We start from the raw sequence: 20,164 nt of genomic DNA, 5'->3' as shown, positions 1-20,164 counted from the left end.
TTCTCCTATCCCCTCCTTCTCTCCTCCCCTCCCACCTTCTCTTCTCTCTCCTATCCCCACACTCCCAATTTTCTCAGGAGATGTTGTTTGTTTTCCCTTCCCAGAGGATTTCCTTGTTACTTAGCTGATATATATATGACTATAGACTCATTATCCTTTGCTTTACATCTACTATCCACTTGTGAGTGGGTACATACCATGTTCATCTTTCTAGGTCTGGGTTACCTCACTCAGGATGGATTTTTCTAGTTCCATCCATTTGCATGTAAATTTCAAGATGCCATTGTTTTTTACCGCTGTGTAGTACTCCATTGTGTAAATGTATGCAGCACATTGCCGTGTGAGATCCTTGCACTCCTTCAGCCAATAGCCTTTAAGATACCAGCCCACTTGGCCATAGTCTCTTATACTGTAAATGCAGCTGTAAAGCATGCACTCACTCTCTTGTTTTAGACTCTCACTTCTGGCTGCTAGGCTCTGTTCCTGTTCCCTGTTCATGCAGAGGATTGTGATTTAAGACAGTGATCTGTGAGTCTTCCCTATATAAGTAACACTTTATTATATGTAATTCTGAACTAGTGTGGGATTATTTTTTATCTTCAGCCATCATCTGGTCCCCCATTGTGGGGCCCAGTTCACACTTTTTGGATCAGTCCACCAGCCATGTGGCACATTGGGTACTGACTCTCCCACCCACGGCTTTAGCTGACTCTCAGATGCAGCAGGCTGCTGCTCAATGTTCCCTGGCTCATGACCTACACGCCAGCCCACACACTGCTGCCTGCGATCCGTGCAGTGCACACAGTCCACAACTCACACTGATGGAAAACTTTGGGATTTCTCTTTATCCTGGGCCCCAACTCTTGGAATCATTTGACTGCCTTAGTAACTGTTCTTAATTTGTTAAACAAAGTATATTTTTCAGTATATAAATAAGTAACACGTGTTCTTCACTACTGCTAGTGTCTCTTGGCCACATGGCTGCAACTGCGACACCTGCTGGCCAGTAACGATGATTACACCTACTCCAATTCATTGGAATTTCTTTATGACAGGTAAGATATGAAAAACTACAAAAAATGACTGATAACATCCAGGAGTTCAATAATTATTTTGCTTATATTATAGAAGGTATAGTGTAAGACTTACACTATTTTCCTTTCTATTATTTGATTCTAGGTATTAACTTTGTTTTCAATATTATCTCATTGAAAATGGTTTAATACTATGGAGAGGAATAGCATCAATTTGATAAAATTTTCTGAAAGAATTTGTGCTGTTGAATCTAACTGTAAGAATCTGTTGAAAAGTTATATATCCAAGGATGAGACATTATCTCTACTGGACAAGTTTCATATCTTAGAACAGAACACTGGACCGGGGATTCAGACTTGAAAAAAGACAGTAAAAAAAATTTAAAAGACTGAGGAATTTATTGAAATTGATGAGCAGGGACAGAAGGTACAAGGACAGTGTTTAGTCTCATCAGTACATGCCAGAGCCCTGGATGACTTACACAGAGTTTCAACTGCATATCCGGTAGTTTCCTCAGAAAGACCATCTGGCACAAAGTGCTCTAAGGTAGTCAAAGAATATGCATGGGGACCAACTATGAATATGTATGAGCAATCTAAAAGAAATAAAACAAGCAATAGTTTCTTATGACCTACATTCACCATTTGTCAGGGAAATGGTGAAAACATGGTCTTCAAGCACTAAGGCAACCCCACACAATGGGTTTCAATTAATCTCAGTTGTCCTAGAAAATGGACCTCAGATGCTTTGGAAGTGTTAATTTTTTTGGAGAAATTAATAGCAATTATCCCAGGAGTGATAGACTTAACCTTATAAAGAGAACTACTTGAATTCTTCCCTGATTGTACATGATGCACCAATAACTGGAGTCCATACATTTTATACTGGTGCAAATAAATCAGGGAAGGCAGGTTACAAATCAGAATAATTAAGTAAGGTGGAACAAAGCCCTTATAATTCTATCTAAAAGGCAGAATTATATGCTATTGTCATGGTACTAAGGGATTTTAAAGAACCTCTCAATATAGTTACTGATTCACAATATGTAGAAAGTGTTGTCTTGCATATTGAAACCACTGAATTTATACCAGATGATACAGAATTGACTTCATTATTCATACAGTTTCAAGACATAATCAGGAATAGGCTTTGTCCCATATACATAACACACATCTGATCCCAAACTGGTCTGCCAGGTCCTCTAGCACAAGGTAATGCAGAAATTGATCAATTATTGATTGGAAGTGTGCTGAAGGCACATCATGTCAATAGCAAAGGTTTAAAGAAAGAATTTTCTATTACATGGCAACAAGCTAAGGAGATTATAAAGAGATGCCCTACTTGCCCTTTCTTTAGCCAAATATCATTACCAGCAGGGAGTAACCCAAAGGGTATTCAAAGGAATGAGATCTGGCTGATGGATGTGTTTCACTTTACAGAATTTGGAAAATTAAAATATGTACACCACACCATTGATACTTTTTTTGAAAAAGAGATGAAGACAAGGCACAATATTTTACATGTGAGCGCTCTGTCATTATGTATCCCTGCTAAACCATCTCTCCAGCCCACACCATTGATACTTATTCAGGTTTTCAATGGGCAACTGCTTTGAGCTCAGAAAAGGCTGATTCAGTAATCATGCATTTATTAGAAGTTATGGCCATCATGGGTATACCTGCACAAATAAAGAGAGACAATGGTCCAGCATATGTGTCTAAGAAAATGAAAACAGTTTTTTTGCTTATTATAATATAAAGCATATTATAGGTATACCAAACAATCTTACAGATCAGACAGTTATAGAAAGATCAAATCAAACTATAAAAGAATATGCTGAACAAACAGAAAGGGATGGACAATACCTCCAGAAATAAATTGCATAATTCTTTATTAACCTTGAATTTTCTTAATGCTAATGAGAAAGGAACAACAGCAGCAGAAAGACATTGGATAATTGAAAAAAACTTCTGAATTAAATCAGCCAGTGTATTTCAGGATGTGCTGACCTCACAATGGGAACCAGGAGATGTGCTATGTTGGAGAAGGGGTTTTGCTTTTGTTTCCAAAGGAGAAGAAAAGCTATGGATACCATCAAGATTGATAAAGATTCAGTTTGAAAAAGAGACACCTCTTGAGAAAGAGAAATGATTGCTCATCCACAGAGGTGACAATCATACAGGTGGTAAGAAAACCTCATAAGGGTTGAGGCAGAGTTCTGTTCTTGTCCTTGAAGGAAAATATTCATCTTCAAAGAGATCTTGGACATCTAGATGCCTAAAGATAAAAATATAGCTATCCAGAAAAACTCAACAAACAAAGAGAAATCTGCCTTATGGCGCTGTATTATCTGCATGGTAAAATTTGATTATTTGGATACATATCCATCTCTCCATAAAAATAAGAGCTGGCTTTGGAGTTGGGCAATGGCTATCCTTCTCTAAATCCAAGCATGTTGTTAAAAGTAAAATTCAGAATTTCTGTCTCATGTCAGGAGCCATCTGGTATGGGACAGAAAGAAGATAGATTTTTAAAGGAAATATTTAATATTTTTCCATGCCCATTTTGTTTATATCATATCTTTCATTGAATATATATTTATATAAATAATGCTTAAGTATGCCGCAATGAACAGTAGATTTTCTGCAGTAATCTTTGAAGCTTCCAGGAGGAAGATGGGGCCCCCCAACAATGACTCCACCTCATTGATATGATGTCATGATGCTGATAGTGCTACTATGAGACTGGTTTTTGGGTACCAGCTTTAGAAATGGTGCACCTTCTTATAACATTCTGGCCAAAACTCCAAATAAGAACTTCAAAACAAACAAACAAACAAAAAGACCCTATTGACTACTCAGAGACCATTTGTAATTATACAAAACAGCAGTCTTAAGACTTAACCATCATTTAACTTTTATAGGATCCCATAGAAAAAAACATTGCCTGCATGACAGCAGGAAGCAATTCTAGAAAGTGATGTCCCCTCTCCCAACAAAATTTGTCATCATGGTTAAAGATACCATTTAGGGGCTGATTATTAGTTGCATAGGGTTGGGGGTTGAGGTGGAAATTGTGTAGTCCTAGAAATCAAAAAAAGGGAAGATTGAATGGGATAATAGGTAATTTAGTGTGAACTTATTCACACTAATAATAGTAAAATAATGAGTAATAGAGTGAGTATTTGTGAACTATTATTTATGGACAATTACACTGGAATAGTTTCTTGTATATTGATACAAGTTCAAATTATATTTGTTATTTCTGTTTACAATATTTGTATACCTATGCAAAGTTATTTTGTCATATTGTATGCATGCATGTTTCTACCTCTGTTTAAGACATTTTGTACATTGATACAATTTTAGGATATATTTATCATATTGCATTATATATTTCTACCTCTGATTAAAATATTTATACATATATGGGCGGGCATTTTTGTCTACAAGAACTAATTTGGCATATTGTTGGATATGACTCCGAAGCGTTTAGCCATGCCCATTCCAACTTCCTTTGTCTGTGTTTATAAAGAAGTATTGGATGGATTAGGCCATGTGGTGGTTAGCATGAGAATGGCCCCTGTAAGCTTATATGTTTGGATGCTTGGTCCCCAGTTTGCAAAACTTGTCTGAAAAAAGGTTAGGTGGTGTGGCCTTGTTGGAGAATGTGTGTCCTTGTTGAAGGAGGCATGCCACGGGGGAGTGGGGCTTTGAGGTTTCAGACGCCCAGTTAGCCCATTCACTCTGTCTCTGCTTGCATCTCAAGATGTAGGTTCTCAGCTACTGCTCCAGTGCCATGCCTTCCTGCCTGCTGCCACGCTCCCCAACATGATGGCCATGGACCAAACCTCTGAAACTGTAAGCAAACCTCCAATTAAGCTCTTCTTTGAGCTGCCTTGGTTGTGGTGTCTCTCCACAGCTATAGAAAAGTAATTAGGACAGGCCAAATATTTTTTTGGTTAGATCCCGTCATTTTCAGAACAGAACCTTAAATTACTCCCTCTGGACACATAAAGGACGTAAATTATTTAGTAGCTCACCATTTCTATCCTTACATGTTGGCCAGTGGTGTTGATTTTGAGCTCTGTGCCGTGGCGCAGCTGTCGATAGCCTAACGATGAGAAGTGTTTGTGAGGACTGTAAAAGATGTCATACCAAATTTCTGCGGCTACAAGTCAGAGATGCTAGATAGGTTGTTCCATGCAACTACTCACCCATCCAGTCCCCAGTAGGCATTGTTAACCAGTCACAGAACTTTTTCCTTCGGAGACGAGACTCACCAAGTTTCACAGCACGATTTACATAGGCAGCTACTGCAAGCAGATCAAAGTTGAAACGTGAACTGAAACCTACTTGCCATGCTAGGGGACAGTAATCTATATGCTACCATGAACTGTGTACTCTACTTAAATGGGCAGGAACATTCGGACAGTAAGTCCATAGAGTTGACTTCATGTAGTGTGCTATGTGAGTGTAACAATGGTATACTTGGAAGGAACCCGTGTGCAGATTTTGGAGAGTCAGCTCTGGCCTTCTGCTCTGAGTTCCAGAGATCAACCCTGCGTCTTCGGGTTTGCACAGCAAGCCCCTTTCCTCACTGGGCTACCATGCCAGGCTTGAGACTCTTTTTTTTAAAAAAATATTTATTTATTATGTATACAATATTCTGTCTGTCTGTATGTCTGCAGGCCAGAAGAGGGCACCAGACCCCATTACAGATGGTTGTGAGCCACCATGTGGTTGTCAGGAATTGAACTCAGGACCTTTGGAAGAGCAGGCAATGCTCTTAACCTCTGAGCCATCTCTCCAGCCCTTGAGACTCTTTAAGATACATATTTTCTGCTTAGCTCACAATATCATCCTCATTAGAGTTTGAGATTTTTCTCTGAACTAAAGCTTAAGAAGAGTCTGAAGAGATGGCTTAGCGGTTAAGAGTGCTGGCTGCAATTCCAGAGGTCCTGAGTTCAATTCCCATCATCTCCATGGCATCTATATACACAGTCATTGATAATGGAATCCACTATGCAGATGGACATGAAGACAACATAAATAATCTTAAGATTAAGAAGCATGTACTTCCCAAAATCAACGAAACCAACAGCACTGGGTAGTTTTACTGTCTGTTACCACAGTATCTGACAGAAATGGCTGAAGAGAGGAAAGAGTTATTTTCACCCCCAAATTCAGAGGGTTTAATCCATTGTGGTAGGAAGGGTGTGGCAGAGCAAAGCACTTCATGACATGGGAGTCAGGAAACAGACAGATGAGGAGTTGCCCTTGTCCCAATTTCCTCTCTGCTGCTGTGGAAAAACACACTGACCAAAAGCCGGTTAGAAGAGGAAAGGATCTCTCTGGTTTCTATTTGCAGGTTGCAGTCCATCACTGAAGGAATTCAAGCAGGAACCTGAAGCCAGGCCTACTCGCTATTCCACACAGCATTACCTTCAACCAAGAAATGAATTCACAGCCAAGAGAGTACAGAGGACACCATGAAGGAGCATTGCTTGCTGGCTCAATTGCTTAGCTGGCTTTCTGCATAGCGAATGGTGAAGTCCATAGTAAGCTTGAGTCTATATCCACTAACAATCAAGACAATTCCTCACATATATATTTGAAACAATTACTGGCATTGTTCTTTTATTAAATAAAACTTGGGGTTAAAACCAACTGATCAGAGAAGCAGCGGGAAAGTGAACAGTGACCCCCCTCTCTCTCCTTCTTCCATCCAGGAGGGCCTGGGAATCTTTCTAAGCCCCTTTCTACTACTTGTACTATGAACCGTAAGCAATAGGAGATCTTAGGTTTTATCACCCACTGCTCTATTTGTAAGCAAAGACGGTTGTTTTAAGAAGTAATTATATGCCAGGTGGTGGTGGCACAGGCCTTTGATTTTAGCACTTGGGAGGTAGAGGCAGGCAGATCTCTGTGAGTTCAAGGCCAGCCTGCTTCTACAGAACTAGTTCCAGGACAGCCAGGGCTACACAAAGAAGCCCTGTCATGAAGAACCAAAAGAAAAAGTGCTATAGTTAGGAGTGGGCTATAGATATGATACTTGAGATGTTTTTACTGTGTATATTTATTTTTTCTAATAATTTTTTATTACTTTATAAATAATGCCATTCAAAATTTTCTCTTCCTCCCCTCCTCCCACTTCCCTTCAGCTCCCCCACTCCCCCTCCAGTCCTAAGAGAGGGCAGGCTACCCTGCCCTGTGGGAAGTCCAAGGCCCTCCCCCCTCCATCCAGGCTTAGGAAGGTATGCATCCAAATAGACTAGGATCCCAAAAAGCCAGTACATGCAGTAGAGACAAATCCCAGTGCCATTATCATTGGCTTCTCAGTCTGCCCCAATTGTCAGCTACATTCAGAGGGTCCAGTTTGATCCCATGCTTGTTCAGTTCCAGTTCAGCTGGATTTGGTGAGCAACCATTAGCTCAGGCACACTGTCTCAGTGGGGGGACCAACCCCCTGTGGTCCTGACTTCCTTGCTTATATTCTCCCTCCTTCTGCTCTTCATCTGGACCTTGGTAATTCAGTCCAGTGCTCCATGTGGGTCTCTGTCTCTGTCACCGGATGAAGGTTCTATGGTGATATTCAAGATAGTCATCAGTCTGACTATGGGACAAGGCCAGTTCAGACACCCTTTCCTCCACTGCCCAGGGTCCTAGCTGGGGTCATCCCCGTGGACACCTGGGAACCCCTCTAGAGTCAAGCCTCTTGTACTTGGCGTTTTTTAAAAGATAAACCTGTTTGCTTCTTGTGTGATATACCTGAAAGGTTTTTTTTTTTTTTTAAAGAAATGTGTTTTCATGGTCTTAATAGATGGTTCAGAGGTTAAGATTACTGTGTGGTTTTGCAGAAGACCAAGGTTTGGCTCCCAGAACACACATGGTAGCTCGCAACCATCCATAATTCCAGCTTCAGAGAATCCAGGGCTTTCTTCTGACCTTCATGGGAGCTAGGTATGCATGTAGTGGTCCTATATACATTCAGGCAAAACACCCACACATGAAAAAGAAGTTCTTATTCTTAAGAAAATATTTCAAGGAAAGAAATGCATATTCATGGTGAAGAGGAGGAGGAGGACCTGTGACTATTAAGACCTCTTCACCGATTAACTCCTTACTATATCTTCCCTTTTGAATTTTATTTTTTTTTGGGGGGGGGGAGCACATCTCAACCAGAGCTGAGGCAACATTAAGCCATACGAACCTTGAGGTTGGTCTTACTTTCCCAAGGACCATCTACACCAGAAATGTGATTTGAATGACTGAGTCAGGGATGTAAGAACAAGTGCAGCAAGCTGGTGGTAACTTGGCCACATTTTTCTTGGACCGGAAGGAGGAAAGATAACTGTGTGTGTGCTCTCACAACCGATTTAGTGAGGTTAACGTCAAGACGCTCAGTCCCTACATAGCAAGAGGGCATTGGTTGCCTAAGAAAAATTATCTTTAAGAGACTCCAGGAAATAGAGAGCGCTTATTTGGTACCTCTGCCTTGCATTTAAAATCAGATAAGGTCAGAGGGCTAGAAGCACCATTTCACAGTCCCGGTTTAAAGGTATGAAAACTGGTTGAAAGGAACATGAACATGAACTGACAGTTCAAGTTCAGGGGATGTTTCGAAACTTGGGTAAATTGAGCTGAAAGGAAGGAACACATCCAACGTTTCGACCTTAGCATGTCAAAATCATGCTGCTCAGAGATGGACGAAACTTGAGGAAAGCCACTTTTTAGACTTAGAGGCTTTTAGGCCAGCAGTCTGATTTTATCTAAGAAATGTTGCTTTTATCCCAGAAACGTTGCCTGCCGCGGGCAAAGAGAGAGGGAGAAGGGATGTGAAGGGGTGAGGAACTCAGAGGCGTGGCTCGGGCTTAGGGGCGTGGCTTACGCAGGAGGGGTGTGTCCGGGCAGAGAGCAGAGGCACGCCAGATCTAACGGGGCGTGATTAGGGCGGTCCCTGTGGCTTCAACGGTGCTCGAAGGGCTGGGGTGTAGCCTCTAGGGGGCGTGGCGCAGGCACCAGCGGGCGAGGCTTTGATGGACACTCCCCAGTCGCAGGTCCTGGGAAGCTAACTTGCTAGTGGCACTTGCTAAGTGCTGTCTGAGAATCGTCCAGGTAAGGATGGGCAGCCGAATGGAGTGGGAGCCTCAGGGAGGGTGGACAGACCTAGAGAGGGCCGCGACCCTTCCCACGACCCTCCACCCCACCGATCCCGGGCTCCGAGTAGCGACAGCTGTTGGTTTTGCGAGTCTTGCCTAAGTTCCTGCGGGCCTCTCCGGGCGTCGTCTTCTCTGCTTCAGCCCCCCTTTCTCCACTATTGGGAGTCACTAGACCCCTTCACAGTTCTTTTGCACTTGAGAGAATTTGTGGGGGCACAGGAGGAGCAGGTCCCTTGTGGGGGAGGGCAAGTCAGTCAGAGTTGGTTGAATCTAAATAAGAAAGGCCAGCCTGCTAGGAAACAGCTGGAGACGAGGGTAAAGGCTAACAAATTTTGAGACTTCCTTCAGAAACTGAGGTGCACTAAGTCAAAACTCTGGCGTGGTGTTTCTTCTTCATCCCCACCCCCACTATGCCAGGAGCTGGGGACAGGCTCACAGCCATCCCTAGGCTGTGGAGTACTGTCACAGCTGTGCTTACAGAAATCAAAAACTTTTTTACTCTGAAATTACTCCTTCTGGCCTTAACTTTTGTGCTCTGCCCAAGACCTAGAGGAGAGGTACCTCCAAAATCCAGAATGGTTGATGGCTGCCATTCTTTGTAGCATTCCTTGTTAAATATTTTACTCCCGAGAAAACTTGTGACAGCTTGTTAATATTAATATCAGTGCCCTCCCTTTTCGTGTACGTTCCCAGGGAAGGTTTGAGAAACATTAAGAGCTAACGGGCACACCTTAGTTCGGAGAACACTTGTGCCTTCTTGGCCATGGAAAACCGCTTTGCTTTCTGCTTCCTGATCTCCCTTTGTTGATACTCTGGCGTCTTCTTTTACGTGCTGCTGTTTAAAAGCTGGGTTGGATTATGAATAGAAGTAACACCATTTTTCTTGTGAGTGAAACGGCCCTGGATCCTTTAGCGGTCCCTGCACGTTGCTCCGAGTAGGCGATGTTCACAGGTATGTTGGAAGTGGGAAACCTTTCCACTTCTTAGGAGTTTCCTCCTTCATTCACAACCTTTCAAATCAGGCTGGAATTCCTTGAAGGCCCAAAACAGCAAGGGTACCATTCTCAGCTGGGAGTCATGCTCTCGGGGGAAGAAGTGGGTGAGAGGAGGAAGCTAAGCTTTCTCCATCGAGATTTGGCAAGATAATCTCTAATTCAGATTTGAGGAGTTGCAAAAGGCCTCCTTCCTTTTGAAATCAAGAGTCAATCTGATGAGAAACAAACAATTTCTTTCAGTGTGATCATAACCTTTATTCAGAGTACATTTTCTTTCTGCTGTCTGTTTTGCACAGAGAAAGTTTAATCAGGCAGAGTTCAAACTGCTTATCACAGCAACTACACAATTGATGAATGATTCTTTAACAGTCTTTCACATTTTCTCCTTCTCACACACATTTAGCTTCCCTGGCACATTGATGCATCTCAATGAGCGAATGGAAATACAGGTAGATTGTTCATGAAATGCAGTAATATGTAGTGGTGGGTCATTGAGACGTGGAGTGTTTGACAGTTAAACGCCATTTACTGTTTAACAAAATTGGACAATAGGAGTTCAGTAAATGCGTTATAAATAACCAACTCTCAAAAAATTATTCCAGTTTAAAGATTGACCCTAGACTACTGAACAGTAAAAAGCTCAAGTATTGTTATAGATACTGTAGCCTAGCTTTAGTTAGAGTGGGGTTCTAATTATTTAGATTTTCTTGGAACTCTCTTCACCTCTGACCCTCCATGTTCGGTTTCTTTCTGGACTCATTGTTCCTTTCCTCTTGGCTCTCCCATTGGTGTCTCCGGTTGAGTACAGTAAATGGCGAGACCACCATGTTTCCTTGTTTATCCTGCCAGGGTCTGTTTCTCTGTTGAGGGATTCATTCTTATTCTACCTGCCATGCAGTCACGATGGCTTCTTCTGTTGGTTCATTCGGTGGAAACACTGCCTCCTTTCTTTTAATAACAAAATGGCCTTCTACCACCGAGCTGCCTTCTCAGCCCTCTCAGGGCCATTTCGTTGCTGTTGTTGATTTTCTTTTTTTGGTTGATTTTAGCTCTGACTGGTTTGGCATTTGCTATGTAGCCCAGGCTGATCACAAACTCACCGTGATCCTCCTGCTTCAGCTTTCCACATGTTGGAATTATAGATGTATACCACCACATCCAGCTCCAAGGGAATTGTTAATAAATAACACTGAGCGATCTTATAAAATGTAAATCAGATTGCTACTCCTTTAGTCAAAACTCCCTATTTTTGCCTTCCTTTCACTGAGAACACTGTTCTCACCCTGGGACAGCCTTTTCTACCAGGCAACATCTGGCACTGTATGGAAACCTTTAGTTTTTCTAGCTCTGCTGTAGGTGCCATTAGCTTCTACTGGAGCCTAAATAGTAGGGATGCTGTAAATACCCCCACAATGCACAAGACAGCCCCTCAAAACCAAGACTCTTCTAGTTCACAATGCCAAGGCTGAGAAGCCTTGACTTAGAGAAAGAATCATTATTATGGTCTGGAAGTCTACAACATCCATTGCCCCCGGAGCTCATCTGTTCCTTGTTTTGATCCTACTCACTTTGCTTTGGCCCCGTTAGCCTCCTCTCTATCCCTTTAATATGCCAGTTATATTCTACTTCTGGATCTGTGCACAAACATTTTGCTTTCCCTAGAATGCCCTCTCTTTAGATGCTATTTAACAAATCCTCATCCCCTTTCGGGCCTTAGCTCAACTATCACCTTGTTAATGAGGCCAAATATACACCCCCCACCCCAGTGGCACTCCAGATTCACTATACCCTGATCTGTATTTCACTGAGCATACTTTAATCACCTTTACAGTTAACCTATCATAATACTTGTTTACTGTCTATTTTTCCCTAGTAAAACCTAAGTTTCACAAGGGTAGAAACTTTCCTTTCTTCCCGCGCCTAGAGTGCCTGGCCTCTAATAGGTGTTCAATTGCTGTCTTGAAGAAACTAAAAATGAATGAAGCGTGATTGACATAATCACCTCCCTGACTTGTTTGGCTCTACTCGGCTGCTTCCCCTCCTGTGCTCTTCCGCTAGAGCTATCGGGAAACTTCCATTCCGTGGAATGACATTCAAAATGCCCCTTGGCTCTTGAAAACTTGTTTTCTCCCCCATGAATCCCAGAACCTCATCCAGCCCTGCCTTCCACTGCATGCCTGGGTGTCTGCTAGGCCAGTGCGATTACAGGTATTTATAGAAGGCTTGGGATGGCGGGAAGGAGGTTCAGAGATCTTCTCTCCTGGTTTGAAAACAAGTTTTTAGATTTTTGTTTTAAAATATGGTCTTTTGAAAGTCAAGCTTGACTTGAACTTCCTGTGTGGCTAACTTTAAAGTTCTGATCAATCCTCCTACCTCTATCTTGTGAGTTCTGAGGACTACAGACCTGGGCCACCAAGCCTGGTTTATGGGGTGCTGGAGGTCAGAGAGCTTCACGGATTTTAGGCAAGCACAGTACCAACTGAGCCACATTCTTACTCCCCGCTATTCTTTTGTTTCCTTCATGTAACATAAAAGAAAGTCTGAAGAGTCAGGGTCCCCTACAGTGAGATAAGCCACAGGGGTCAGATTTCCAGAGCACCACAGACCCTTCTGGAACGTGACTGAGGAAGGACGACATCAGGTCCTCTAGAGCCTTCCTGACCCCTAACCCTAAGAAGCTAGTCTTGAGATGCATAAGAAGTGTGTCTTCTGGGCGAGGTGTCATTAGCCCAGACATTGTTCTATATGACAGGGTGATTGTGGAGCGGGCGCCATTCACCTGTGTCAGCTTGCCAAACAGCGCAGCCTCCCCTCAGGGATTCCCAAAGACTGTGGGGAGCGAAGCCATAGGCCAGACTTCTCTGGGAACCATGCTAACACGTTTAAGACCCCCGGAGAGTGCGTGTGCACACAGGCCATGTGTGTGGCCATCCACCTGCTGGTACAGCTTGTGCCCAGCAGGCATACCCTTGGCCCTGTCTTATCACAACTGTCCATTTGAAGGCCGAGCTGGCTTTCTCCTTCTGTTGAGTACACACTGATCCTGGCATTATCTTCCTGAAAGTTAGTAAGTCTCTCATACCACTCACCCTGTAAGCAAGAAAGGAGTCCTTTGTCTGTGGAACTTTTGCCCATGTCCCCCCTGACACTGGCATTGTTCACGGGATAAAACTAAGCCTGCCCACTTCAACCTCAGTTGGCTGCTCTAGTTTAGGTACCTGCCCACTCTCCTCATGTCATCACTGGACCCAGTTTCCCTTTCCTTCTCTGCATCTTTACCTTTTGAATCATCCTGATGCCTCTACCCGAAAGCTTAGAGCCCCTGCCTCTTGTGTTCTCATTGCACTGCCCTGTCGCTAGCCTTGCAGCCAGCTTTAATTAAGAGATTCTCATTCTATTACGCTAAATGAAGTAAGGCAGCCACAACAGAAGAAATACTGTAATTCCATTTCTATGGGGTATCTGGAATGGGCAGATACACGGGGATTTACGGTAGACCGGAGGCTAGCAAGGGTTGGGGAGGAGGTTTTAAGTACAGAGTTTACACTGAGAATGGATGGCGAGAAAGGTTTGAGCACAGGTAAAGGTGATGGCGACAGAACTTTATTAATGTATTGAATTTGTAGAATTAAAATTGGCTAGCCAGGTGGTGGTGGCGCACACCTTTAATCCCAGCACTTGGGGGGCAGAGGCAGGCAGATCACTGTGAATTCAAGGCCAACCTGGTTTACAAGAGCGAGTTCCAGGACAGGTTCCAAAGCTACAGAGAAATCCTGTCTCAAAAAACAAAAACAAAAACAAACAAACAAACAAAAAACCCAAAAAATGAAAATTGGCTAAAATGTCAATTATGCATGTTTTATCACAAATTTTTAAAGATAGGCAAAACCTAAAGGGATGGTTTTTCCTTAGAGATTGCAAGCTTTGCAGGGGGAGGAGAGGGCATATTCTCTCCTCCATACCCAGTACACTCTGTCCATCAGCTAACTGTTGACAATTGCCTCCGTGTGCGAATGCAGCTCAGCAGAGAGAAAGCACAGAGCTAAGCACACTCTCCTTACATCCCCAGGTAGTTTTTAAATCCCATTTCAGTATCAACTCAGTTTTATAGAGAAAATCCAGAGTAGTTGTGGTAGTTTGATGTACTTGGCTTTTAAAAACGACATTTAAAATCCCAAACTGTGGGTGTAGTGTCGCATGCCTAGAATCCTAACACTATGGACATAGAGGCAGAAGAGGCCTTCCCTGCAGGTTCAAGGCTTGCCTGGGCTACATAGTGAGTTCCAGGTTGGACTGGGCTACATAATGAGGTTTAGTCAAAAAAAAAAAAAGTCAAAGGGAAGGGAAGCCAGGCAAGCCTGCACGCGACTTTAATCCCAGCACTCTGGAGGCAGAGGCAGGTAGATCTCTGTGAGTTCGAGATCATTCTGGTGTATATAGCCAGTTCCAGATTAGCCAGAGCTACAAAGTGAGACCCTGTCTCAAGTAAACAAGTAAACAAAAAAAAAACCAAGCAAAAAACAAGAGCAAAAAAGCCGTGCGCATGTGCGTGCGCACACACACACACACACACATACACACACACACACAAAATAAACAAGCAAACAAATCTTCAAAATTACTCAAGGAGAGGAAGCAGGGGTATTGATGAAAACATGATTATTAATGGATAGATAATTGTTGAAATGCTGAATACATAGCTTTTTTCTGTTGCTGTTGGGTTGCGTTTTTTGTTTGTTTGCTTGTTTGTTTTTCTCTTTTTGGGAAGGGGGTTTGAGACAGGGTTTCTCTGTAGCTTTGGAGCCTGTCCTTGGAATCTTTCTGTAGACCAAGCTGGTCTCAAACTCACAGAGATCCACCTTCCCTCTCCCAAGTGCTGGGATTAAAGGTGTGTGCCACCACTGCCCGGCTTTTCGTTTGTTTGTTTGTTTGTTTATTTTGGTTTTTCCAAGACTGGGATTTCTCTGTGTAGCCTTGGCTGTCCTAGAACTTGCTTTGTAAGCCAGGCTAGCCTCAAACTCACAGAGATCCACTTGCATCGCATCTGTCTCCCAAGTGCTGGGATTAAAGGTGTGTTCTACAACTGTACAGCACATAGCTGGTATTCAGACAGTATTTTTCACTATACAGTCATCCCTCAATATCCGTGGAGAATGAGTCCATGATCTCCTCAGAAACCAAATCTTAAGATGCTTGTCTTTCATACAGTGACATAAGGTGCACATGTACTGAAATAACATAAAGTACTCTGTAAATATACAGTTTTGCGTCTTTTTTATTTTATTTTTTATTGATATTTATTGAGCTCTACATTTTTCTCTGCTCCCCTCCCTGCCTCTTCCCTCCCCCGTTCAATCCTCCCCCAAGATCCCCATCCTCCCAATTTACCAGGAGATCTTGTCTTTTTCTACTTCCTGTGTAGATTAGATCTATATAAGTCTCTCTTAGTGTCCTCATTGTTGTCTAAATTCTCTGGGATTGTGGTTTGTAGGCTGGCTTTCTTTGCTTTGTGTTTGAAAACCACCTATGAGTGAGTACATGTGATAATTGTCTTTCTATGTCTGGGTTACCTCACTCAAAATAATGTTTTCTAGCTCCATCCATTTTCCTGCAAAATTCAAGCCGTCCTTATTTTTTTCTGCTGTGTAGTACTCCATTGTGTAAATGTACCACATTTTTCTTATCCATTCTTTGATCGAGGGGCATTTAGGTTGTTTCCAGGTTCTGGCTACGACAAACAAAGCTGCTATGAACACAGTTGAGCACATGCCCTTATGACACGATTGAGCATCCTTTGGATATATACCCCAAAATGGTATTACTGGGTCTTGAGGAAGGCTGTTTCCTAATTTTCTGAGAAATCGCCACACTGACATCCAAAGGGGCTGTACCAGCTTGCATTCCCACCAGCAATGCAGAAGTGTTCCCTTTTCCCCACAACCTCTCCAGCATAAGTTGTCATCAGTGTTTTTGATCTTGACCATTCTTACAGGTGTAAGATGGAATCTCAGAGTTGTTTTGATTTGCATTTCTCTGATGACTAAGGATGTTGAACATTTCCTTAAGTGTCTTTCAGCCATTTTAGATTCTTCTGTTGAGAGTTCTCTGTTTAAGTCTGTACTTCATTTTTTATTGGATTATGTGATCTTTTGGTGTCCAATTTCTTGAGTTCTTGTATATTTTGGAGGTCAGACTTCTGTCTGATGTGGGGTTAGTGAAGATTTTTTCCCATTCTGTAGGCTGTCATTTTGTCTTGTTTACTGTGTCCTTTGCTTTACAGAAGCTTTTCAATTTCAGGAGGTCCCATTTATTAATTGTTTTTCTCAGTGTCTGTGCTGCTAGGGTTGTATTTAGGAAGTGGTCTCCTGTGCCAATGTGTTCAAGTATACTTCCCACTTTCTCTTCTATAAGGTTCAGTGTGACTGGCTTTATGTTAAGGTCTTTGATCCATTTGTACTTGAGTTTTGTAGGTGATAGATATGGGTTTATTTTCATTCTTCTACATGTTGATATCCAGATATGCCAGCACTACTTGTTAAATATGCTTTCTTTTTTCCATTTGATATTTTTTGCTTCTTTATCAAATATCAGGTTTTTGAAGATGTGTGGATTGATATCCGGGTCTTCTATTCAGTTCCATTGGTCCTCCTGTCTGTTTTTTATGCCAATACCAGGCTGTTTTCAGTACTGTAGCTCTGTAGTAGAGTTTGAAGTCAGGGACTGTGATGCCTCCAGAAGTTCTTTTATTGCCCAGAATTGTTTTGGCTATCCTGGGTTTTTTGCTTTTCCAAATGAAGTTGAGTACCGTTCTTTCGAGGTCTTTGAAGAATTTTGCTGGGATTTTGATGGGCACAGTTTTGTGTCTTTATGTATGTTAAATATTTTCATTTATTTATTTTGATGGCCCTTTATTGGAAAGAGTCTCACTAGGTAGCCAAGGCTAGCCTCAAATTAGAAATTTTCTTACCACAGCCTCTCAAGTGCTGGCATTATATGTTTGTACCACTACACCCAGTGAAAAAAATTCTAAATTACAAAAAGACAATGCAGACTGAAAGTAAGAGGTATATGTCGAAAAGAGGTACAATTTTTTACATACACTTTTGATTCATGTTTGACTGAATCTATGCATGTACTTGTACAGTGGGCCCACAAGATAAATTTGAAGTTTTCCATAATAAAAAATTAAGAAAAGAAAGCAGAATCAAACAATGAATTGAGGTGGTCAGTGAGCTCTTATTCTGTAAGGCTGTTCTGTTAATTCAGTTAAAGAAGATATTTGAAAACAAGATATTATTTGTTTGAAGACACTATCGAGATAATGTGTGTGTATATTCCTCAGGTACTGCATTTTTTAAAATATAGGGTCACTCATTGAATCTGGAACTCAAAAATTGGCTAGACTGTCCAGCAAGCTGTAGGGATCCTCCTGTTTCTATTTCCCCGGTGCTGAGACTGCAGGCATGTTCTGTGACACCTGGCTTTTTACATGGGTACTGGAGATTTGAACTCAGATCCTCGTGCTTGCATACCAAACACTTTACTGGTTGAGCTATTGCCTCACCCCCTAGCAAAATAATCATCTTACACATTTCTTACAAGATTGTGTTTAAATATTGAGTAGGGCTTTGCACTCAAAAACATATAAAATTATTTTAAAAAATTGATTTTAACTTTGGTTTGAGAATTTCAAATACCTTTTGAACAAATTTGCACACAGTTTAGAAATCACTTGCCTAAATGGCCTAGGTAGAGTCAGGCTTAGAAGTGAGGACTCTCATTGGCCTTTAGAAACAGCTTCTCATTCTCTCCTCTTGTGTGATGGATGCACTTTGTTGTTCCAGGGTGTGCATTTGACAAAGTAATGCACGCTGCATGCTGGGGATTGGGTGAGAGATCAGTTAACCACCTGGGGAGATGGCTTGATGACAGTTACTGTTCTGCCTGGAACCCTTGGTTATCCCTTGGAGAGTAACTATAGAAAGTAACTGCTCCTGTTCTCACTGGACACACTGTCACTGCTGGTGTGACTCTTCTCTCCTGTTCTCACTGGGCACTCTGTCACTGCTGGTGTGACTCATCTTTCCTGTTCTTACTGGGCATGCTGTCACTGCTGGTGTGACTCCTCTCTCCTGTTCTCACTGGGCACATAGTTACTTCTGTGTGACACCTCTCTCCTGTTCTTACTGGGCATGCTGTCACTGCTGGTGTGACTCTTCTCTCCTGTTCTCACTGGGCACTCTGTCACTGCTGGTGTGATGCCTCTCTCCTGTTCTCACTGGGCACATAGTTACTTCTGTGTGACACCTCTCTCCTGTTCTTACTGGGCATGCTGTCACTGCTGGTGTGACTCTTCTCTCCTGTTCTCACTGGGCACTCTGTCACTGCTGGTGTGATGCCTCTCTCCTGTTCTCACTGGGCACATAGTTACTTCTGTGTGACACCTCTCTCCTGTTCTTACTGGGCATGCTGTCACTGCTGGTGTGACTCTTCTCTCCTGTTCTCACTGGGCACTCTGTCACTGCTGGTGTGATGCCTCTCTCCTGTTCTCACTGGGCACATAGTTACTTCTGTTGACACCTCTCTCCTGTTCTTACTGGGCATGCTGTCACTGCTGGTGTGACTCTTCTCTCCTGTTCTCACTGGGCACTCTGTCACTGCTGGTGTGACTCTTCTCTCCTGTTCTTACTGGGCATGCTGTCACTGCTGGTGTGACTCTTCTCTCCTGTTCTTACTGGGCACTCTGTCACTGCTGGTGTGACTCCTCTCTCCTGTTCTCACTGGGCACTCTGTCACTGCTGGTGTGACTCTTCTCTCTTGTTCTTACTGGGCATGCTGTCACTGCTGGTGTGACTCCTCTCTCCTGTTCTCACTGGGCACATAGTTACTTCTGTGTGACACCTCTCTCCTGTTCTTACTGGGCATGCTGTCACTGCTGGTGTGACTCTTCTCTCCTGTTCTCACTGGGCACTCTGTCACTGCTGGTGTGCTGCCTCTCTCCTGTTCTCACTGGGCACATAGTTACTTCTGTGTGACACCTCTCTCCTGTTCTTACTGGGCATGCTGTCACTGCTGGTGTGACTCTTCTCTCCTGTTCTCACTGGGCACTCTGTCACTGCTGGTGTGATGCCTCTCTCCTGTTCTCACTGGGCACATAGTTACTTCTGTGTGACACCTCTCTCCTGTTCTTACTGGGCATGCTGTCACTGCTGGTGTGACTCTTCTCTCCTGTTCTCACTGGGCACTCTGTCACTGCTGGTGTGATGCCTCTCTCCTGTTCTCACTGGGCACATAGTTACTTCTGTGTGACACCTCTCTCCTGTTCTTACTGGGCATGCTGTCACTGCTGGTGTGACTCTTCTCTCCTGTTCTCACTGGGCACTCTGTCACTGCTGGTGTGATGCCTCTCTCCTGTTCTTACTGGGCACATAGTTACTTCTGTGTGACACCTCTCTCCTGTTCTTACTGGGCATGCTGTCACTGCTGGTGTGACTCCTCTCTCCTGTTCTCACTGGGCACATAGTTACTTCTGTGTGACACCTCTCTCCTGTTCTTACTGGGCATGCTGTCACTGCTGGTGTGACTCTTCTCTCCTGTTCTCACTGGGCACTCTGTCACTGCTGGTGTGATGCCTCTCTCCTGTTCTCACTGGGCACATAGTTACTTCTGTGTGACACCTCTCTCCTGTTCTTACTGGGCATGCTGTCACTGCTGGTGTGACTCTTCTCTCCTGTTCTCACTGGGCACTCTGTCACTGCTGGTGTGATGCCTCTCTCCTGTTCTCACTGGGCACATAGTTACTTCTGTGTGACACCTCTCTCCTGTTCTTACTGGGCATGCTGTCACTGCTGGTGTGACTCTTCTCTCCTGTTCTCACTGGGCACTCTGTCACTGCTGGTGTGATGCCTCTCTCCTATTCTCACTGGGCACATAGTTACTTCTGTGTGACACCTCTCTCCTGTTCTTACTGGGC

The 20,164-nt window shown here is 43.1% G+C and overlaps 1 protein-coding gene across 1 annotated transcript in view; it reads left to right on the top strand.

Moving 5' to 3' along the window:
- The first annotated feature begins 8,989 nt into the window (after positions 1-8,989).
- Positions 8,990-20,164, top strand: part of Ca5b (carbonic anhydrase 5B) — a 56,983-nt gene continuing 45,808 nt past the window's right edge. Inside the window, exon 1 of the mRNA XM_075956586.1 lies at positions 8,990-9,152. The gene's annotated coding sequence lies outside the window, so the exon portion shown is untranslated. The remainder of the gene's footprint in view (positions 9,153-20,164) is intronic.

Source organism: Microtus pennsylvanicus, chromosome X (genome assembly GCF_037038515.1).
Source record: "Microtus pennsylvanicus isolate mMicPen1 chromosome X, mMicPen1.hap1, whole genome shotgun sequence".
NCBI classification, from domain to species: domain Eukaryota; kingdom Metazoa; phylum Chordata; class Mammalia; order Rodentia; family Cricetidae; genus Microtus; species Microtus pennsylvanicus.
The sequence above is the reverse complement of the archived record's forward strand: the minus strand, read 5'-3'. Positions and strand labels throughout refer to the sequence as shown.